This window comes from Balaenoptera borealis (genome assembly GCF_965194805.1).
Source record: "Balaenoptera borealis genome assembly, chromosome: 3".
Classification (NCBI taxonomy): Eukaryota; Metazoa; Chordata; class Mammalia; order Artiodactyla; family Balaenopteridae; genus Balaenoptera; species Balaenoptera borealis.
In genome coordinates, this window is record NC_138866.1 from 180,060,185 (window position 1) to 180,079,202 (window position 19,018).

At 43.6% G+C, this 19,018-nt stretch overlaps 1 protein-coding gene and 2 pseudogenes across 5 annotated transcripts in view; all 3 read right to left on the reverse strand.

Moving 5' to 3' along the window:
• Nucleotides 1-19,018, reverse strand: part of ST8SIA6 (ST8 alpha-N-acetyl-neuraminide alpha-2,8-sialyltransferase 6) — a 261,570-nt gene that overhangs the window by 120,494 nt on the left and 122,058 nt on the right. The gene's annotated exons all lie outside the window — the stretch shown is intronic.
• On the reverse strand, nt 4,088-13,685 carry LOC309626906 (mitochondrial dimethyladenosine transferase 1 pseudogene; annotated as a pseudogene). The gene is made up of 3 exons: nt 13,639-13,685; nt 12,833-12,926; nt 4,088-10,519 (listed from the first exon to the last, which is right to left on the reverse strand). The product of its transcript is annotated as a mitochondrial dimethyladenosine transferase 1 pseudogene (transcript).
• LOC309625697 (small ribosomal subunit protein eS26 pseudogene) lies at nt 12,828-17,808 on the reverse strand (annotated as a pseudogene). Its single transcript has one exon. The product of its transcript is annotated as a small ribosomal subunit protein eS26 pseudogene (transcript).

Below are 19,018 nucleotides of genomic sequence, written 5' to 3' on the forward strand. Positions count from 1 at the left end.
TGGAAACAACCTAAATGTCCATCAATAGATGAATGGATAAAGAAGATGTGGTACATATATACAATAGAATACTACTCAGCCATAAAAAAGAGTGAAATAACGCCATTTGCAGCAACATGGATGCAACTAGAGATTATCATACTAAGTGAAATAAGTCAGAAAGAGAAAGACAAATACCATATGATATCACTTACATGCGGAATCTAAAATATGACCCAAATGAACCTATCTATGAAACAGAAATTGACTCACAGACATAGAGCACAGACTGGTGGTTGCCAAAGGGGAGGAGGTTGAGGGAGGGATGGAGTAGGAGGTTGGGGTTAGCAGATGTAAGCTTTTATATACAGAATGGATAAACAACAAGGTCCTACTGTATAGCACAGAGAACTATATTCAATATCCTATGATAAATCATAATATTAAAAAAAGAATGTATATATATATATATATGTATAACTGAATCATCTTGCTGTACAGCAGTAATTAACAACATTGTAAATCAACTGTACTTCAATTTAAAAAAATATTGGAAAAAAACAAAGACCTGCTGCCTCCATTTAGGTCAGGGGATTCTTTCACTGGAAGAGGCCCTCCCACCTCACAAATAACACACACCCATTCAGGTCACTGGAAGTACAGCCAAACCTCGTTATATGATTCCTCAGAATGAACAACTTTACACTTTACACTGCTCACAACTTTGTCTACGTCTTTTGTGTTATGGGCTGAATTGTGTCCCCACACCCCCAAATTCATATGCTGAAACCCTGACTACCACCTCAGAATGTTACCTAACTTGGAGATGGGTCTTTGAAGCGGTAATTAAGTGAAAATGAGGCCAGTCAGGTGGACCCTAATCCAGCATGACCAGTGTCTCTCCAAGAAGAGGAAATTGGCACACAGGGAAGATGGGCACCTAAAGCCAAGGAGAGAGACCTGGAACAGACCCTTCCCTCACAACCCTCAGAGCAAACCAACTCTGCCAACTCTGATCTCGGGTTTCTAGCCTCCAGAACTAAATTCAATTAAAAAAAGAATGAGAAAATAAATGTCTGTTGTTTAAGCCACTCAGTCTGTGGTACTTTGTTACATCAGCCACAGCAGACTAATACAGTCCATAACCGCACACACCCATGACCTTGCCCAGGTTCCTTTCACCCCCCAATTCTAGTCAATCACCTAGACCTGAGGATCCAGACTTCTCATGTTTCTCCTTAAATTCCCATCCACTCCCATCACGTGGGTTTTAGGTCAGGCCCTGATGGTCTCCTGCCTGTTTCTCAGTTCCTTCCCCTTTCACTCCATCATGTGCACGGGGTTGGGGGGATGTTCACAATAGACCCCAACCACACAGAGGCTGGGTCCCTGGCGCCAGGCAAGGCCCCCACAGTGTAGGCACCTGCTCAACCAGGTAACCGCCTCTGGTGTCCCTGGGAGACAGGGCAGGGGGCCGGGGCTGTGGTCCTCCTGATACCGAGCAGGACCCTGTGGGGTTCCTGGGCACGAAAGCCTGTGTCCCCCATTTCTTTGATTACAGAAAATAGGCTTCATTCAGTCTTCATGACCTTCCCTGAGTTCCAAGGAGCAGGTTCAAACAGTTGCTCATCAGGGAAGGGAGGGGACGCAGGGACAAGGGGGCAGCAGACAAGAAACAACAGTGCAGCCTCGGGGCAGGGTCCTGGTTTCCCCCTCAAGGGATACACTTAACAACATCCCTGAGCTGTTCTGCAGAGACTGAAAGCCCCACCAGGAGGGAGAAGCTAACGGTTAAGGACGGACAGTACGCTGCCCACAGGCAAGCAGACACCAGCTTTCTAGCACCTGCCCACCACTCCTCCACTCATACCCCCGGGTCCAGCCTCCCTAAAAGAGTTTCAGCTTCACAAAGACATCTTGTTCGTACACCCCCAAGCCTTCACACGTGTCATGAATGTCTTCTTCCCTTTTGGCCTGCTCGTGGGGTTTCTACTTGGGCTTCAAGACTCCACGCTGGCACCCTCACCTGTCCAACCGTCCCTGGGCTGCCACGCTGCCCTGGACACGTTTCCATGACAACACTTACACGGGATGGGCATCACAGGTGGCGGCCGCTCCCCCTTGGCCGAGGACTACTTGACAGCAGTGACTGATGCTTATTCAGGGCTGTCACAGATCCGGGACCCCTGGGTGACCAAAGTGGAGCCTCAGAAAACACCTGGAATTAGAGGATTGATGTGCTTGGCCACAAACGCTGAGCTGGACTTAGCAACTGCTCCCTAAGGAAAGCAGGCTGTTTTCATCCAAATCAAATTAGGTACCACCTGCATATCCATCCAGCTGTGAGATAAGAGCAGAAGCTTCCTACAGCGTGAATATCTGCTGCATGGATGAATGAAGCCATTAAGAACCCTCAACCGGGTGCCAGAAGCAGTACTGCTGGGAAGAATATTTTCAAATATTCAAAACATTCTTTGAAATATTTTTGTGAGTGAGTCGGGAGAGAATCGTTTGGACACAAGTTCATTCTTAGGAGACTTGCTATTAATGAAATTCGTGGTGAGGGTGGTGGGTGTGTGTGTTCCTTGGATCTTCCTCAACGTACAGTACAATCTCGCAAACATGATCTACCAGGTGGGAACAAAGGGAAGATCTGTGCCTATGACTGCAGGGCGCGCGTGCGTGCACACACACACACACACACACACACACACACACACACACACACACTCGTATTAAACAAACCTGAGGAGAAGTAAGCTATCTGTGTTGGTTAGTTCCCACTTGGGTTAAGTAAATCGTGGAGTCTCAGTGTACTTTCTCTGACCTGGTTTGTGGTTTTCCTTGTAAGCTGAGAGGGCTACTTTCTGGAGGTGGCCACCGGCAGACAGCCTCAGTCCCTGAGGTCGGCACAGACTCTTTGCTCACCCACACAGACTGAACTGGCTCTAATCTCCCATCCAGAGAGAAGGTGAGGACTCCACGCTGAACAAGCTCTTGGGGGAGGGCGGGTTCCTTTCAAGAGTGGTCTGGATTAGCATCGTGGGGTTTGGATTAGCACTGTGGGCCCTGGATTAGCACCGTGGGCCCTGGATTAGGATCGTGGGGCCTGGATTAGTATTGTGGGCCTTGGATTACCATCCTGGGGCCTGGATTACCACCGTGGGCCCTGGATTAGCACCGTGGGGCCTGGATTACCATCCTGGCGCCTGGATTAGCACCGTGGGCCCTGGATTACCATCCTGGGGCCTGGATTAGCACTGTGGGCCCTGGATTACCATCCTGGGGCCTGGATTAGCACCGTGGGCCCTGGATTAGCATCCTGGGGTCTGGATTAGGATCGTGGGCCCTGGATTAGCATCCTGGGGTCTGGATTAGGATCGTGGGGTCTGGATTAGCACCGTGGGCCCTGGATTAGCACCATGGGGCCTGGATTAGCATCGTGGGGCCTGGATTAGCATCGTGGGGTCTGGATTAGCATCCTGGGGTCTGGATTAGCATCGTGGGCCCTGGATTAGCATCGTGGGGCCTGGATTAGCATCGTGGGGTCTGGATTAGCATCCTGGGGCCTGGATTAGCATCCTGGGGCCTGGATTAGCATCGTGGGGCCTGGATTAGCATCCTGGGGCCTGGATTAGCATCGTGGGGTCTGGATTAGCATCGTGGGGCCTGGATTAGGATCGTGGGCCCTGGATTAGCATCGTGGGGCCTGGATTAGCATCCTGGGGCCTGGATTAGCATCGTGGGGCCTGGATTAGCATCCTGGGGCCTGGATTAGCATCGTGGGGTCTGGATTAGCATCCTGGGACCTGGATTACCATCCTGGGGCCTGGATTAGCACCGTGGGGCCTGGATTAGGATTGTGGGGCCTGGATTAGTATCGTGGGCCCTGGATTACCATCCTGGGGCCTGGATTAGCATCGTGGGGCCTGGATTAGCATCGTGGGGCCTGGATTAGCATCGTGGGGCCTGGATTAGCGTCCTGGGGCCTGGATTAGCATCGTGGGGCCTGGATTAGCATCCTGGGGCCTGGATTAGCATCGTGGGGCCTGGATTAGCATCCTGGGGCCTGGATTAGCATCCTGGGGCCTGGATTAGCATCGTGGGGCCTGGATTAGCACCGTGGGCCCTGGATTAGCATCCTGGGGCCTGGATAGCGTCCTGGAGCACAGGGACATGGGCCTCTGACTAGCTGTTGAAGCTGCACTCTCCGTGCTTGGTCTACTCTGCATCCTTGTTCATTACTCTGCCTTTGTGGTCTGGAGGGATTCCATGGTCCCCTCTGGGCTGGTCCCCTGCCTCCCAGGCTCTCATCCCCAAGGCCCTTCGTCCCCACATGTCTCAGTCATTCATGACCACTCCCTGACATCTCCTCCCACAGTCCCCTAAATGTCTGGAAAGATCACCCTGCATTCAACATGGGATGCAGTGTGACCAGCCCCTGTTTCTCCATCTGGAGCACAGACTCCGAGGTCCATCAGCTGCCCCTCTTGGCTGTGTGGCCTGGGACAAGTAACTAAGCCCTCTGGTCTCAGTGTCTCCTGTACAAGAATAGCAAGAGTCCTACAGAAGAGTGTCCCTGTGAGAATTCAGTGAAGTCGTACAGATGAGGCTGCTAAGACCAGCACCTGGGAGCCACCCGATAATTGCTGTTCTATAATTTTAAAAAAATCCTCCTTGATTTTGTGGAGCTTAATACAACAACCTACACATCATACATACTCACATCTGGGTGATTATTCTCTATCTTAAATAAACAGCATTTCAAACCTGACGAACTATTTAGAAAACATGAAAAAAGTGTAGGAAATCTGAATGCTAATGGGGGAACTTTGGAGTTTTTCTGTTTTTAATTTATTTAATTTATTTTTTATTCAATTTTTAAAGGTTACACTCCATTTACAGTTATTACAAAATACTGGCTATATTCCCTGTGTTGTACAACACATCCTTGTAGCCAATTTTATACCCAATAGTTTGTACCTCCCACACCTGCCCCACCACTAAGGGGAACTTTGCACATCTGTCTATTTCTCAATGTTGTGGGTAACTACATAGATTACCTAAGAAAATTTTAAACTTGGTGCTCTTCAGAAATACTTAAATCCTCTGCACATTCCAACAGTACAGCATTATTTACATGCGTCAGTTTCCACCCAGGTAGGCACACACACTACATAAGGCTTACACATAGCGCAAAACACTGCGGATGAAAACATGTATGTTCTCACAAAGTTTCCTGGACATAAAAAGCTCAAGTGCACAAATTAATGATATTTAGTAACTTTATAGATTTACACAACCATCACCACATCCTGGTTTTAGAATGTATCCATCACCCGCAAAAGATTACTTGTAGCTAATTTCTACCTCACTTTCCACCCCAGGTAACCACTGATCTACTTGTGTCTGTCTCATATGTTATTTTGTGTATGGATTCTTCCACTTAGCATAATGTTTTTGAGGTTCACCTGTGTTGTAGCATAATATATTATATTCGTATTTCATTCCTTCTTATTGCTGAATAGTATTTCATGTACAGATACACTGTGTTTTGTTTATCTTTTCACCAGTTGATGGACATGTGGATTGTTTCCATTGTTTGAATATTATAAATAATGTTGCTATACACATTGGCATACAAGTCATTTGTGTGAACCTATGTTTTTATTGATCTTGGGTAAATACATAGGAGTCGAACTCCTGAGTCATATGACAAGTTCATGTTTAACTTTCTAAGAAACTGTCAAGCCCTTTTTCTTTTTTTTTTTTTTAACATCTTTATTGGAGTATAATTGCTTTACAATGGTGTGTTAGTTTCTGCTTTATAACAAAGTGAATCAGTTATACATATACATATGTCCCCATATCTCCTCCCTCTTGTGTCTCCCTCCCACCCTCCCTATCCCACCCCTCTAGGTGGTCACAAAGCACCAAGCTGCTCTTCCTGTGCTATGCGGCTGCTTCCCACTACCTATTTTAGATTTGGTAATGTATATATGTCCATGCCACTCTCTCACTTCGTCCCAGCTTACCCTTCCCCCTCCCCGTGTCCTCAAGTCCATTCTCTATGTCTGCATCTTTATTCCTGTCCTGCCCCTAGGTTCTTCAGAACCACTTTTTTTTTTTAGATTCTATATATATGTGTTAGCATACAGTATTTGTTTTATCTCTGGGCTTTCTATCCTGTTCCATTGATCTATATTTCTGTTTTTGTGCCAGTACCATACTGTCTTGATTACTGTAGCTTTGTAGGATAGTCTGAAACCCAGGAGCCTGATTCCTCCAGCTCCATTTTTCTTTCTCAAGATTGCTTTGGCTATTCGGGGTCTTTTGTGTTTCCATACAAATTGTGAACTTTTTTGCTCTAGTTCTGTGAAAAATGCCATTGGTGGTTTGATAGGGATTGCATTGAATCTGTAGATTGCTTTGGGTAGTATAGTCATTTTCACAATGTTGATTCTTCCAATCCAAGAACATGCTATATCTCTCCATCTGTTTGTATCACCTTTAATTTCTTTCATCAGTGTCTTATAGTTTTCTGCCTACAGGTCTTTTGTCTCCTTAGTTAGGTTTATTCCTAGGTATTTTATTCTTTTTGTTGCAGTGGTAAATGGGAGTGTTTCCTTAATTTCTCTTTCAGATTTTTCATCATTAGTGTATAGGAATGCAAGAGATTTCTGTGCATTAATTTTGTATCCTGCTACTCTACCAAATTCATTGATTAGCTCTAGTAGTTTTCTGGTAGCATCTTTAGGATTCTCTATGTATACTATCATCTCATCTGCAAACGGTGACAGTTTTACTTCTTCTTTCCGATTTGGATTCCTTCTGTTTCTTTTTCGTCTCTGACTGCTGTGGCTAAAACTTCCAAAACTATGTTGAATAATAGTGGTGAGAGTGGGCAACGTTGTCTTGTTCCTGATCTTAGAGGAAATGGTTTCAGTTTTTCACCATTGAGAACGATGTTGGCTGTGGGTTTGTCATATATGGACTTTATTATGTTGAGGTAAGTTCCCTCTATGCCTCTGGAGGGCTTTTATCATAAATGGGTGTTGAAATTTGTCGAAAGCTTTTTCTGCATTCTACTGAGATGATCATATGGTTTTGCTCCTTCAATTTGTTAACATGGTGTATCACATTGATTGATTTGCGTATATTGAAGAATCCTTGCATTCCTGGGATAAACCCCACTTGATCATGGTGTATGATCCTTTTAATGTGCTGTTGGATTCTGTTTACTAGTATTTTGTTGAGGATTTTTGCATCTATGTTCATCAGTGATATTGGCCTGTAGCTTTCTTTTTTTTGTGACATCTTTTTCTGGTTTTGGTATCAGGATGATGGTGGCCTCACAGAATGAGTTTCGGAGTGTTCCTCCCTCTGCTGTATTTTGGAAGAGTTTGAGAAGGATAGGTGTTACCTCTTCTCTAAATGTTTGATAGAATTCGCCTGTGAAGCCATCTGGTCCTGGGCTTTTGTTTGTTGGCAGATTTTCAATCACAGTGTCAATGTGAGTGCTTGTGATTGGTCTGTTTATATTTTCTATTTCTTCCTGGTTCAGTCTCGGAAGGTTGTGCTTTTCTAAGAATTTGCCCATTTCTTGTAGGTTGTCCATTTTATTGGCATATTGTTGCTTGTACAGACAACTGCATTATCACCAAGATTTAAACCTCTTGATTTTGTTTTGTTTTGTTTTGAAAAGTGAATTTTATTACTCGGCAATTGGTTCTAACAAAGAAAGTCAAATACTATCAATTGTCTCAAAACCAGATTTATAGAGATTTGAAAAGTTTTTAACACCAGAATTAGCACTAGAACTTTTAAATATTTAATTAGGAAATAAGTTGTGAATATTAATAATACAAATAAAAATAAATAGCTGACCATCATTAGTACAGAGTACTGTTACAAAAAGTAGTTAGACTTTTTACCATTTAAAATCAAGAAAAGTCAGGATCATTTAGTTCTCTGATTCCAGGTAACATCCTGTGCCCATGTAGAGTGCTTCTTATGCAGTCAGGTTTCTTAAATGTACCACGCATCCAGCAAGGCTGTTATGTCCCATGAGTCAAGGCTTCCTCACCCAGGACCTACTACAGGACTTGGCAACTGTCATCGTTGAGTGTCCTGGAAAAGGTCCTTCACTGGAACACTTTATGCACCCTTTTTCAGGGAGCTACTGGAGGATGAGCTCCATCAAAACTTTTCTCTTTAACAGTTAAGGAAACTGAGGCTTTAGTTGCTCTGATGACCATCTGCTGTTTATCTACTCCAGCTGACAGCAGGAAAGAGGTGAGGTGGGGCTCAACCCACAACTGACTCTCCAACCGGGCAGCCTGTAAGGCCCAGCCTGGATCTACAGGCGACCTCCGCCAACGGGAAAGATGAGAAGTGTGTAGCAGGCAGGGGTGCCTGTGTTTTGCTCGGCATCCAGAGCGAGGGCAGCAGCGAGTGCCTGGTCCTGAGAATGCTGGAAGGTGCTGGGTTGCGCGGGTACGCTCCTCACCTGGCGTTACACTGCGCTGGGCTGCGCCAGTAGGACAAAGGTACTACATGATTCTCAACTGACTTACATGGACTTAAATAAGATGTGTAAACAAATTATTGGAGTTCAGTGGTTGAAGTGGGCTCTAGTCAGACTGTCCCGGATTTGAGTCCAGGATTTTCCACTTTACTGTGCAAACTAAGAAGGCAGAAGAGGTGATTGCCCTACCACCTCCTCCTCCCCCATTATGCTCAATTCCAGAGTACTGTTGCAAAAGTAGCAATGGTATGGTTGTTATTACCTCACCACAGTGTTCTGAGCTTAGAGGAAATGCTGCCAGGACCTTTACGGATTTCAGGATAATCCACAGCCATGAAGGTCAGTGAAGTTCAGAAAAAGCAACTTTTAAAAACTCATTTGTGGGACTTCCCTGGTGGCACAGTGGTCAAGAATCCGCCTGCCAATGCAGGGGACACGGGTTCGGTCGCTGGTCCAGGAAGATCCCACATGCCGCGGAGCAACTAAGTCCATGCACCACAACTACTGAGCCTGTGCTCTAGAGCCCGCGAGCCACAACTACTGAGCCTGCGTGCCACAACTACTGAAGCCCGCATACCTAGAGCCCGTGCTCTGCAACAAGGGAGACCACCGCAATGAGAAGCCTGCTCACCGCAACAAAGAGTAGCCTACGCTCGCCGCATCTAGAGAAAGCCCGCGCACAGCAACGAAGACCAATGCAGCCAAAAATAAATAAATAAATAAATAAATTTAAAAGTATTCTTTTTTTTTGAGGAAGGAAACCGATCGGGGGCAGTGGGGGCAGGTCTAGGAGGGTTTCACAAGCAATGTCAGGGCTTTGGCCTCGCCTTTGAGGGAAATGGAGAGCCACTGGTTTTTGTTGTTTTTTTTTTTATTTATTAATTTTTTTTTGGCTGCATTGGGTCTTCGTTGCTGCGCATGGGCTTTCTCTAGTTGCAGCAAGCCGGGGCTACTCTTCGATGCGGTGCATGGGCTTCTCACTGCAGTGGCTTCTCTTGTTGCGGAGCACAGGCTCTAGGCGTGCGGGCTTCAGTAGTTGTGGCATGCAGGCTTCAGTAGTTGTGGCATGCGGGCTCAGTAGTTGTGGTGCACGGGCTTAGTTGCTCCGCAGCATGTGGGATCTTCCCAGACCAGGGCTCGAATCCGTGTCCCCTGCATTGGCAGGTGGATTCTTAACCACTGCACCACCAGGGAAGCCCTTTTTTTTAAATTTCATGATATTTATTCTCTTTACCAAGCTGTAAAAGGGGAATAAGTCACACCTGGTGAGCACACGTATGAGAAGTTCAACATTGTGAAAATCAACATCCACTAGGGTGCCAGCCCCTGAAGTAGCAGCTACAGTCTGTAACTCTCCTTGTCATACCCTTTTTTCTGATTTTTGCTTGAGTTCTTCTCTGAAATTGTAAGCAAAGAGGTGTGGGTCTTCATCACACATTTTTCAGTATACATCACAGAGGCTCATAAAATGTAAGACAGAGAGCTGGGTGGGTCGAAGAGTAGAGTCCACATCTGCCAACTGTAACAGTTTCCCAGTGCTTTCTAATCACCAAGCTTCAGGGAGTAACATTCCAAGCCCTCGATGGCAATATTTCCTTCAGAACTGAAAGGCATTCTGAACGACTTTCTCCACCAGCCTGAATGGCTACTCTATCCTGCACCGGGTAAGGGGGGTGAAATGCACCACCCCCAAGTCCACCTCTGGTTTGGGGACGAAAGCCTGACCTGGAATTGTCAAGATGTGCTGAACGTCGCAGAGGTACTGGGCCACGATGGAAAGGCGACTACGCTGCTTGCTTCCTATACTGGCTGTAAGTCTCTCTGCTACTTCCTTTTGAAAAGTCAGTCATCTGGGTTCTGCCATAAGCAAAAGGTCCGTTTCTATGAGAAACATTTTCAAGCCAATTTGATAATCAGTGGAGTTGATACACTAAAAGGCAGATTTCCAATAATATGCACATTTGGAGGTTCATCCTCCCACCTGTCTTTTGAGACTTTCTGGAAAAGCCCTTTCTATCTTAGCACCCACTCCGCAACAAGAGAAGCCACCGCAATGAGAAGCCCGCGCACCGCAATCAAGAGTAGCCCCCGCTCGCCACAACTAGAGAAAGTCCGCACACAGCAACAAAGACCCAACACAGCCAAAAATAAATAAACAAATTAATTAATTATTTTAAAAACTACATTTTACAAAAATTTTGTAGTTGAAAATAATCATAAAATGTACTATATAACCAGTTTTTGCTGTACTGGTCAGTAGTGTCCAGTATATTCTTGTTGTTATGCTATAGATCTGCAGAACTTTTTCCATCTTACAAAACTGATCTCTACATCCTTTAAAAAACAGGTCTTTATTATTTCTCTCTCTCTAGCCACTGGTATTCACCATTTTACTTTGATATTCTATATATTTGACCACTTTACATACCACATGTGTGTGGAATTCTAAAGCACTTTTTGTGTGTGACTGGTTTATTTCACTGGCATACTGTCCTCAAGTTTCACCCATGTTGTTCCATGTGACAGGAGTTTCCTTTAAAGGGTAAATAACATTCCATTGTGGTTTCCACCATATTTCATTTACCCATTCATCTGAAGATCAACATCTGTGTTGCTTCCACCTCTTCACTGTTGGAAATAGTGCTGCTGTGAACAGAGTTTGCAAATATCTCATCAAGTCTTTGCTTTCCACTGGATATGTACCTAGAATTTGGATGACTTGGCCATATGGTAGTTCTAGTTTCAATTTTTTGAGGATCTGCCACATGTTTCCCATAGTGGTTGCTGCATTTTATAATCCTAGCAAGGGTGCACAAGGGTTTGAATTTTTCCCCATCCTCAAAAACAGTTGTTATTTTGGGTTTTTTTTAATAGAAAAAAAAAAGTGAGAAGAAATGGCACATCCACCACAAAACATACATAGTTAAGAAGTTGGATTTTTTCTCAGTAGGCATCACTTGTAAATAGGAATGAACCAGGGGCCAAAATGTAAAACCAAAAATGAAGCAGCTACGTGTAGTTCGTAATTTCTAGTTTGAATTGTAATTGAATACTGTGGCTTTATATGTATTGTTTTATATTGTACTATTCCCATTATTGATGGTTCGGACTTTAATAACGAATTCGATAGTTTTTAATGTCACAAAAATGAGATATGTGAACAGTGTATTCGAGAAAGCAATATACTAACTAAAGTGAATGCTTGTATATATTAAGATAGCCTTACAACGGTTTCTCTAATGCCTTAACTGTCAAATAATTACAACTTTTAAAAGCATAGGGTTATAGTCAGCATGCTGGACTGAGAGGTAAACACTGATGTGGTGAGAACAGGTACTGACGCTGTCAGTGTTTAGCACTGTGTGTTTAGCTGCGTTTATGCTCCAGAAGTGCAATATTAGACACTAGCTAGATGGTACTGCTGCCTCGTGTAACTCCGAAGAGGAAACAGGATTTGATTAACTGAGTGCACGTTTCTTTAATTTACTCATACTGTCCTCAGCTTGGATGCAATGCCATGAAGATTTATGTGGCTGCTATTTTTATTTACTTTACATCACTTTGATTAACACCTTGAATGGAGAGCCAAACATTCCCTCTTCACTGACCAGCAATGGCCCTTTAACTGCAGTAGGAGAAATAAAAATTTAAAAAAAAAACCATTTTGTGTGAAAATTGGTGATAACTGGCACTTAAGATCAGAAAAATAGTTCTTTATACTTGGCTGCCTTAAGATGCTGTCCGCCCAAAGCTCTGAAAGACTTTAAGATAGGCAGTAATACTACAATACTACTGAGTTGTTGCAGAATTGCTACATTTGATAATAAAACTTGTTTGTTTAATCTCAAAAAAGAAATGTCAAACTTTTTGTTTCTCTGAAATGTCTTATAATAGGTGATAATGTTGTTCACTCAAATTTCCATGGAAAAGAAAAAAAAAAAAACTACCTCTTGAGTGACATCCTGGTCTCTTCCTCTCTGAGGACTCTTGTGGGAAAAGAATACTGTAGCTCCTGCTCTGTTTCCATGTCTCTGTCGGGACAGGAACCCCGCCTGCCCTGGGGCATTGGTGTTTTTGTCTGTGTTGCCATCCCAGGCCTGCGACAGGGGCTTGCGGCTGTGCTGTAACGTCTGGGCCGTGTCTGGGGAGTGCTTCCCGCCTGCCCAGCCAGGGACTAGCCACCCCCTTGAAGAGGCCTCCATTTCCCTCCTATGACCCAAGGCACAGGGAGCACCACCTCCCGTGACCCCACCCTCAGGAGCTGTGGTGGCACGTGCATCCATGAGCCTACCCCTGGCTACCAACCCGAGGCCCGCCTCTACCCACAGTCCTGTACAGGAGTCGAGTAAACAGGATGTCTCTGAGCCCTTGTCCCCAGAGGGCCGGCCAAGGGCTGCCCGCCAACTTGGCTCCATCAATCCTGCAGGACCAAGTGACAATTGGCGGGCTCTGCTACCCAGGCCCTCTGCTACCTCCCACCCTGCCATCTGGCAAGGGATGGGCCCTTTTCTGTGAATTGACTACCTGTGGAAATGTGACCAATTAGTGTGAAATGCATGTTTAGCAAATGTTAGGTACTGTATTTGAACCAATAAATGTGAGTCCTTCTGCAAGACAAAAAAAAAAGGGGGGGGGCTTCCCTGGTGGCGCAGTGGTTAAGAACCCACCTGCCAAGGCAGGGGACATGGGTTCGAGCCCTGGTCTGGGAAGATCCCACATGTTGTGGAGCAACTAAGCCCGTGCACCACAACTACTGAGTCTGCGCTCTAGAGCCTGCATGCCACAACTACTGAGCCCGCGTGCCACAACTACTGAGCCCGCATGCCTAGAGCCCATGCTCCGCAACAAGAGAAGCCACTGCAACGAGAAGCCCACGCACCGCAACGAAGAGCAGCCCCCGCTCACCGCAACTAGGGAAAGCCCGCGCGCAGCAACGAAGACCCAACGCAGCCAAAAATAAAATTAAAAAAAAAAGAAAAAGTACTTCATTTTTTTTTTTTAGACAGTACAAACCCACTTTAATGATGTGGAAGTTGAGGCACACAGGATGCCAGACCTGACCCAGGCAGACAGGGAGGAAGTCGGGAAGCTGGGCTTCAACCCGGAACGTTCGTCTCTGACCTGACAGTTACCTTCTGTTTGACCGCCCTGCTTTCTCGAGGAAGACAGCTGAAATCATGGACGTGCACGGGATCTCGAGAGGAAAGATGGCCAAGAACAGAAGTTGGGGAAAGGCTTGCACTTAGGAGAGGAACTCATACAGGAGGAAAAGAGGGAGCGGAACTGAGAGCTGACACTGTCAGGGAGGAAGGGGCTCCAAGGGGCCCTCACAGGGCTTAGTTAACAGCACTTCAGAGGGAAGGTTCAAGGTTCAACGTCAGGAGTAAGTAAAGAAGCAGATGAAAGCTGAGGTGGCACAGCACACCTGTTAAGATCGGTCAGTGTAAATTAATTCAGCATTTGTAGGACTTTGGGTAAACAGGGACACTTATGTCATGGTTGGCACTGGGATCTGCTCTTCAAATCAGGCCAGTCTCGAATAGTGAGAACTTTTCAGAAAACTCATCATATCCTTTTGCCCTTGGAGGCGGGGAGAATTTGTCCAAAAAGTGAAGCCAGATGGCGGCGCTCCACCATCCACTGGGGTCTTCAGCACTCTCCCCCAGCATCCGTTTTCAGCTCTGACTTCCGATTGACTTGGTTCTGTGGAATACTGATCTGGCAGGAGTTGGTGTTGCTGGTGTCCTTGATGGGGTGGCTGAGGATTCAGAAGACTCTTGAGTTGGAAGTTGAAGATGAAATGGATGAGGTAGAATGCCTCCTTGAAGAAGTGAGTCCACAGGGCCCTCTGACATCTTCCAAAGGAAGGTCTTATCGGAAGGCTGGAAGGATAATCAGGATGCCACCTGAGTGCTCTGTCCCTCCCCAGCTGACGGTCTGGCCCACCAGAAATAAGTACAAGTTATTACAAGCTGGTGGTGAATATGAGCACATCATCCCTGTGGTTTACCAGTTGAAATGACAGGATGGCTGTGAAAGCACTGGTGTCAGCCTCCAAAGAAAACACACTGTGCCCAAGCCAGAGGGACTGGGTCCAGGAGAGCCTCTCACAAATCATTGGAATGTAACTGTGAGAGATCAAAAACCAAGTTCCCCTGCAAAGTAACAGAGATTCGAGGCAGATGTTATAAAGTTTAGGCAATACCCAGCAGCTCTAGAGGAAACAAATTGCTGAGTTCCAGCTTCAAGGAAGAGTTAAATATTGCATCATATGATATCTCTCTTGATTGAACTATTAAAGCATTGTATCAAAAAACAAGAAAATATGACATTGTAAAGCCTTTGGAAATATAAGTTGTAAAACAGCAAATAAATTGAATTGCAAAAGTGAAAAAAATATATTGTTTTTTTTTTTTGTTAAGACTGTTTCCTCACAGTACATTCTTCCATTGAGGTTTAAAATTATTTAATTTTCTAAACTGCCAAAGTATGAAACCATTATTTTACTTTCAGATTTATCTTCTCCCTAATCCAGTTTTTAGTCTTCAGTTAGAACTGACATACCGATTTATAGGTGGTCCTTAATGCTCTGATAGGAATATTTGAGACATGAATTATATTCTTGGAACTGTTTTGTACTGATGGGATTGGATTCACATTTTTATGATTGCTGAAAATGAGAATAAGCAAAAATGAAAATTTTCAAATACTGTTTTTTATAACTGTGCTTAAACTTTAAAATGTGATTTTCTTATATTCCAAGGCTGGTTTCATCCAACAAATAAACCATGATTTTTAGTCTCCCTTTAAATTCTTTGCCACTCAAAACTCGTCATTGCCATTGATTTGGGCTTTTTGTAGGCAGGCTTTTACGACAGTAATACAAGTTGCTCCATTTTGTTTTGACTTTTATCTAAAAATCATTTTACTAATTTTGGATTTTATGTTACAGAACTGTCAATTTGTACTTTGTGAACTTCACATACCATTCCTTCATCTAGGAGTACTACCACAGTAATGCTACCATGGTGCCAAGGAATTGTGATTGTAATTCCTCTATCCACAGTTTTAAAATGTGAATTTTACATAACAAATAAAAGATCCGAAAAATTTTTAAAAAAAAAGGTAGACAGTACCTACCTTTTTTTTTTTTTTAAAGTATAATTTCCACTTTATTGTCTTCCCAGGGGACAGTATTTCTTCAGTCTTTAAGGACTTAGTTCCTCACATGGGCTTTGGCGGAGGTCATGGGGCAGCACCCACAGGTCTAAATCGGGGTGGAGGTGTTCGGTCCTTCCGGGCTCCCCGAGAACGACTCCTGACTACGTTGCTGTCAATGGCACAACTCATGCAGTAGTAATGCAGTTTCCAATAGACCTTGGGAAGCACATAGGCATCGAAAACGCTCGCTTCGGAAATGTCCCTGACGGCTGCGGCCTCTACAATGTTCCAAATGACAGACTTCTTAATGGCCTTATCCCTGGGCACACATCCGGCACAGTTGGTGCAGCACATAGGCTGCACGTGGCCGCGGCCCTTTTTGGCGTGACCATTATTCCTTCTTTTCTTGGTCATCTTGGAAGCGAGGAGGCAAGAGAGGTTTAAATATTGTTGAGATATGTATATATATATATATATTTTGTAGCAGCTTTATTTTCAAGAGTGAAAACCTAGAAATAACCTAAACGTCCATAAAAAGATGAACAGGTAAACTAACAGTGGTACATCCAGATAAGAATGCTACTCATCAAAAAATAAAAGAGATGAGCTATTCATTTATATCACTGATGAATCTCAAATAACTATGAAACAAAGGAAACCAGAAGAAAAACCCAGTAAACACTTTATGATTCCAATCAGATAAATTCAAGAAAACGCAAACGTATCTATTCTAAGGGAAGGTACATCAATGGTTACCTGGAGAGGTGGGAAGGGCAAGGAGAGATAATAATAGCACATGAAGTAAATACGGGCATTATCAGAACTCTGATGATGGTTTCGAGGTTCATACCTAGGTGAAAACTTATTAACTTGTAATACTTCAAACATATGCAGTTTAGTACATGTAAATTATACTTTAATATAGCTTTAAAAATTGGCTCAAGATGAAAAAATCTCTATGCCTCACTCTTTCTGGAAAATCGGTTTGGCAACCGTATACTGAATCCACCAACTCTCTCCTTCTGCCCTCTGCAGATCAGTCTTCCCTCAGTGGTAGCAAATATGGAGAGCAATGAAGTACTTCCTGGACACCAAGCCAGGCTCAGCCTCTAAGGGAGAAAGCACCTAACCAACCTGATCTAACTCTGGACCCCAAAAGGCCTCCTGGTGCCTCAAGAAAGCTTGGGACTTCCCTGGTGGCGCAGTGGTTAAGAATCCGCCTGCCAATGCAGGGGACACAGGTTCGAGCCCTGTTCCAGGAAGATCCCACATGCCACGGAGCAACTAAGCCCGTGCGCCACAACTACTGAGCCCGCGCTCTAGAGCCTGTGAGCCGCAACTACTGAAGCCCGCACGTCTAGAGCCCATGCTCCGCAACAAGAGAAGCGACCGCAATGAGAAGCCACACACCGCAATGAAGAGTAGCCCCCGCTCGCTGCAACTAGAGAAAGCCCACACACAGCAACGAAGACCCAACACAGCCAATAAATAAATAAATAAATAAGCTAAATGTAGCACTCATGATCCTTTGTATTTCTGCAGTGTCAGTTGTTACTTCTCCTTTTTCATTTCTAATTCTGTAGATATGAGTCTTCTTCCCTTTTTTCTTGATGAGTCTGGCTAATGGTTCATCAATTTTGTTTATCTTCTCAAAGAACCAGCTTTTAGTTTTATTGATCTTTGCTAGTTTCCTTCATTTCTTTTTCATTTATTTCTGATCTGATCTTTATGATTTCTTTCCTTCTGTTAACTTTGGGGGTATTTTGTTCTTCTTTCTCGAATTGCTTTAGGTGTAAGGTTAGGTTGTTTATTTGAGGTGTTTCTCGTTTCGTGAGGTAGGATTGTATTGCTATAAACTTCCCTCTTAGAACTGCTTTTGCTGCATCCCATAGGTTTTGGGTCGTCGTGTTTTCATTGCCATTTGTTTCTAGGTATATTTTGATTTCCTCTTTGATTTCTTCAGTGATCTCTTAGCTATTTAGTAGTGTATTGTTTAGCCTCCATGTGTTTGTATTTTTAACAGATTATTTCCTGTAATTGATATCTAGTCTCATAGTGCTATGGTCAGAAAAGATTCTTACTACGATTTCAATTTTCTTAAATTTACCAAGGCTTGATTTGTGACCCAAGATATGACCTATCCTGGAGAATGTTCCATGAGCACTTAAGAAGTGTAATCTGCTGTTTTTGGATGGAATGTCCCATAAATATCAATTAAGTCCATCTTGTTTAATGTATCATTTAAAGCTTGTGTTTCCTTATTTATTTTCATTTTGGATGATCTGTCCATTGGTGAAAGTGGGGTGTTAAAGTCCCCTACTATTATTGTGTTACTGTCAATTTCCCCTTTTATGGCTGTTAGCATTTGCCTTATGTATTGAGGTGCTCCTATGTTGGGTGCATAAATATTTACAATTGTAATATCTTCTTCTTGGATTGATCCCTTGATCGTTATGTAGTGTCCTTCCTTGTCTCTTGTAATAGTCTTTATTTTAAAGTCTATTTTGTCTGATAGGAGAATTGCTACTCCAGCTTTCTTCTGATTTCCATTTGCATGGAATATGTTTTTCCATCCCCTCACTTTCAGTCTGTATGTGTCCCTAGGCCTGAAGTGGGTCTCTTGTAGACAGCATATATACGGGTCTTGTTTTGGGATCCATTCAGCCAGTCTATGTCTTTTGGTTGGAGCATCTAATCCATTTACATTTAAGGTAATTATCGATATATATGTTCCTATTACCATTTTCTTAATTGTTTTAGGTTTGTTATTGCAGGTCTTTTCCATCTCTTGTGTTTCCTGCCTAGAGAAGTTCCTTTAGCATTTGTTGTAAAGCTGGTTTGGTGGTGCTGAACTCTCTTAGCTTTTGCTTGTCTGTAAAGGTTTTAATTTCTCTGTTGAATCTGAATGAGATCCTTGCTGGGTAGAGTAATCTTGGTTGTAGGTTTTTCCCTTTCATCACTTTAAATATGTCCTGCCACTCCCTTCTGGCTTGCAGAGTTTCTGCTGAAAGATCAGCTGTTAACCTCATGGGGAGTCCCTTGTATGTTATTTTTTGTTTTAATAATTTTAAATAATTATTTTAAAATAATTTAAAATAATTTAATAATAATTTTAATAATTTTTAATAATTTTAATTTTAATAATTTAACAATAATTTTTAATAATTTTTCTTTGTATTTAATTGCTTTTAATAATTTTTCTTTGTATTTAATTTTTGATAGTTTGATTAATATATGTCTTGGCGTGTTTCTCCTTGGATTTATCCTGTATGGGGCTCTGCACTTCCTGGACTTGATTGACTATTTCCTTTCCCATATTAGGGAAGTTTTCAACTATAATCTCTTCAAATA